The 4,096-nt window shown below is 44.5% G+C and overlaps 1 pseudogene across 1 annotated transcript; it reads left to right on the top strand.

Moving 5' to 3' along the window:
• The first annotated feature begins 2,328 nt into the window (after positions 1 to 2,328).
• Positions 2,329 to 2,634, top strand: LOC116094334 (annotated as a pseudogene). Its single transcript, XR_004120049.1, has one exon. The product of XR_004120049.1 is annotated as a 60S ribosomal protein L38 pseudogene (transcript).
• The last annotated feature ends 1,462 nt before the right edge of the window (positions 2,635 to 4,096 follow it).

The following is a 4,096-nucleotide window of genomic DNA, read 5'->3' as shown; positions in this document are numbered from 1 at the left end:
GCAATAGCTGCTGCATAAAACCCTCACAAGGCTGGGCCCATCAATGTCCCATATGTGTAGGGGAGAAGTGCACACGGGATCACGCCTTTCTGAGGAGCTAGGCAGTCAATGGTTGCTAAGGGATGAAGAGTCATATTCCTCAAAGATGCAACCACTCGTAAATTGTTCTCTCAAGTTAAATATCCCCTAGTTTTACTCATGCAAGCTACCCTGACTGAATGCAGTGGAACACACACACACACACACACACACACGCTCACATGCACATACACACACATACATACACACACACATGCTCACATGGACACACATACATACACATACATTCACACGCATGCTCACATGCACACACACATGCATGCTCACATGCACATACACACACGCATGCTCACATGCACACACACATACATACACATAAACACACACACACGCATGCTCACATGCACACACACTGAAATTAAGAGGAAAACTTTCTTTAAATTGTTGGGAAGAAAAAAAAGGTCTTGTGAGAGAAGGAAATAGTAATAATGATGGGATACGGTGATGGAGTGGGGTCAGGTGTATGTAATTGTGAAAGAATAGATATTCTTTTTAAAAGAAAATAAAATAGTTTATCTTGCTGAGAAGTGCTGAAAAGTAGCAGGTGATCTAATATCCACTATGTCCTCCATTCAGGCTACAGGAGGACACACAACCTTAGCAAAAGATGGCCTGAGAGAGAAAGGATGGCCTTCCCAGCTTCAACATGTTCCTCCCATAGAACATGGCAGCCATACTAACTTGACAAAGGGCTTGGTTCTGTCCCAACACCTCATGCATCTGTGTGGCCTCACATGAATTCAGCAGTCAATTGCTGTTGTCCATTAGCATCTTTGCCCCAAAATCCACAGCAGAAGCTAAAGATTTCTAAATAGCATTCTTAACAGCTTGCATCAATTATGGCTACAAAACTATTATATATTTTTGCTTTGAAAATGAATACATTTTTACAGTACTACACATACACACATACAGAGAAAGAGAGCGAGATCGATCCACACTTAGGGAAAGTAGTCTTGTGAGAATACAAGGCCACTGGTGAAGAGCCAATAGCTTGACAGTTCTTGGTAGAAAGATGCCAACACAGGAGAGTTGTCAGTCTTTCCTCTCAAAGATAGTGGTCAGCCTTAGCTATTTGGTAAGCTGGAACTACATTTCCCAGAATCCCTTTCTTTTCTTGTCTTGGAGAATGCTGGCCTCAAGAGAAGTCTTCATGAGCAATGACAGGGAAGGAAACTAGTGGCTCATGTGGTCAGAAGATTATAGCTGCTCAAGGCAAGGGGTGGGGCAGAGATATGAGCAAGATCCAGTTTGTCCTCCTCATTCTGATATTGATTCCAAGCCTCCTGTCTGCCATGATGATCTTTAGTGACACAACTCCACCATTAAACCCATGTATTTAGCCACAAAGAACAAGCAGCATCCTGCAGTCTTCTATTGCCATCCCTTTCCAATGCTGTAGTACCTGATGAACAGGACAGACTTCTTGCAGGCTCCAACTTGTTTACCTACTGTACAACTGGTTCCGGCAGGTTCAGTCTATAGTGTGAGTCATGTAAACATACCTAGAGGAAGAATCCGATCTCCTTGAATCTAGTACTCCATCTCTCTGCTCCTCTTGTTTCATGAACATGCCTTCATTTTATGTGCTTTTAACATCGCAAGACATCCATGGAGACACCTCTTGGATGGAATTTGTCCATATTTACTAACTAGTGTAATGATTGAGAGCCAGAATAACAGGCCTAGACATATGGCCCATGATACATAATACGTTTAGCATACATAAAACCCTGGGTTCGATTCTGAGCATCTCCCCAAAGTAGCCAAAATCACAATCAAATTGTAGATTATAGATTCTAGGACAAGACTTTCTGGACAAGGTTTTCTAAACACTTTCAGGTGAGTTGTGTAATACTGCTATTGTAAAATATTTTGGGAATTGAGATATTAAGTTACTCAACAGGAGGAGAAGGAAAAGTTAGGAGAAAAGTACAGAAAACATTCCTAAGTTATTGCTCAGAAGAGAAAAAGGTCCACTTATAGACTCTAAAATCATGTTCTTCCTTTTCAATGTTTATAAATAAAATGTAGGGAGAGTGTAATAGGCTGAAGACCTACAATTACCTGTTCCAGCTGCTGCTGATCGGGGAGTCGGGAGTAGGGAAGACCTGTGTCCTGTTCTGCTTCTCTGAGGATGCCTTCAACTCCATGTTCATCTCTACCATAGGAAATGACTTTAAAATTAGGACCAGGAGTTTTTGGGGGCAGATGGGGAAGGGAGTTGAATCCGAGGCAATCTTCAACTGTGGTGCGGTTGCCAGAGCTGAGTCCCTGTCGCCATGCTTCAGAAAATTGAGGAAATCAAGGACTTTCTGCTCACAACCCGGCAGAAGAATGCCAAATCTGTCAAGATCAAGAAGAACAAGGATAATGTGAAGTTCAAGGTTCGCTGTAGCAGGTACCTTTACACCCTGGTAATCACAGACAAGGGAAAGGCAGAGAAGCTGAAGCAGTCCCTACCCCCAGGCTTGGCAGTGAAGGAGCTGAAATGAACCAGACCTCTACGTGTGACTATTAAAAACCCTGAGAGGTTAAAAAAAAAAAAATAGGACCGTAGAGCTTGATGTCAAGAGGATTAAATTGCAGATATTGGACTTGGCCAGCCAGGAGCAGTTTCGGACAATCAAAACAGCCTTCTGTAGGGTGCCATGGGTATCATGCTGGTCTACAACATTACCAATGAGAAGTCCTTCAACAACATCTGGAATTGGATTCGGAACTTTGAGGAGCATACCTCTGCAGATGTAGAGAAGGTGATACTGGGGAATGAGTGTAATGTGAACTTCAAGAGCCGGCGCTCAGCCCAGCTGACTGTGCCTGCCCCGGACGAGCCTCTACCTCTGATACTAGGACACGGCTGCCCAGATTCGATTGAGAAATTGCTTGTTTTAGTAACCATCTGATCTTTTCCACCTTCAGAGATGGAATGAGTTAGAATTTTGCTGTTTTTCCTGTGTCCCCTGATGCATTGCCACAGATAAACAGAGGTTGGGTGGGGGCACAGCAGCCTCCAACTCCAACCTTCTGACTCTCCACCACAGAAGGCAGGCCAGTGGCAGTACCCAGCTTGCCTGGCCCCATACTCCAAGCACTACCACCAGGGCCACTGAAGGCCAAGCCTGACGCGTACCTGTACCTTCACCTCTGTTCTCAGTTGGGGACAAGTGATAGCCATGCCCATTGTCTCCTTACTTGACAAACCAAAGGGAAGCAAAAACTAAGGAAAGCCTACTTAGAGGATTTCAGAAGAAGTGGGCGGCTCCCAAGGCCAGAGCAGGATGGGAGTCTGTAATCCAAACTTGAGATGACATCACCACCACTCTCCCATGACCTGCTGTCATTGGTCCAGCTGCCTCAACAGCAAAACCGCCTCCCCGATCTTCTCCTCCTCTGGCTGGCTCTAATCAGACATTCCTTTTCTAGCTAAGATGATATTTTTATTTTTCCAGATTCCTAACACCATGAAATGATTCTGTCTTTCACTTCCTAGCAGCATATCTGGGAGCTTGGGAACCAGTGTGACTGCCCTGCACCCACAGGGCACCTGGTCCCTGAGACCCAGGGAGGCATTCCATGGTACAGTGCTACTCTGCAGTCTTTACCCAGTTATGTTGTGACAGCTCTGTCCTCCTGGAGAGACTGATTGGGACCAGATGGGTGGGAGGGTGTCGTCTGGGAGCACCTTTCTTTTTACTCAAACGCTTCCCCCAAGCTGCTGTCAGTCCAAGCTGTCAGCATCAAAATCTCTCCCTTTTTGTAAGTGAAAACCAACATACCAGCAATAGTCACCCTCCCTCCCCTGGAGTCTCTGATGTACCTCGTTTACACTGACCAGTGCACTCAGAAAATCAGATTAAAATGCATTTAAAAAAGAAGCATAAATAAATAAGTAAATTAGTTAATTAATTAATTAATGTAGAGGATGCAGATGCCCTGGAAACTAATTCTTAGAACCAGTATGAGCTAGAGAAGCTTCTAGAAGCTGAAGGAAGCA

The sequence above is a fragment of the Mastomys coucha genome, unplaced genomic scaffold (genome assembly GCF_008632895.1).
Source record: "Mastomys coucha isolate ucsf_1 unplaced genomic scaffold, UCSF_Mcou_1 pScaffold16, whole genome shotgun sequence".
NCBI lineage: Eukaryota > Metazoa > Chordata > Mammalia > Rodentia > Muridae > Mastomys > Mastomys coucha.
This window is presented reverse-complemented; position numbering and strand designations above follow the sequence as displayed.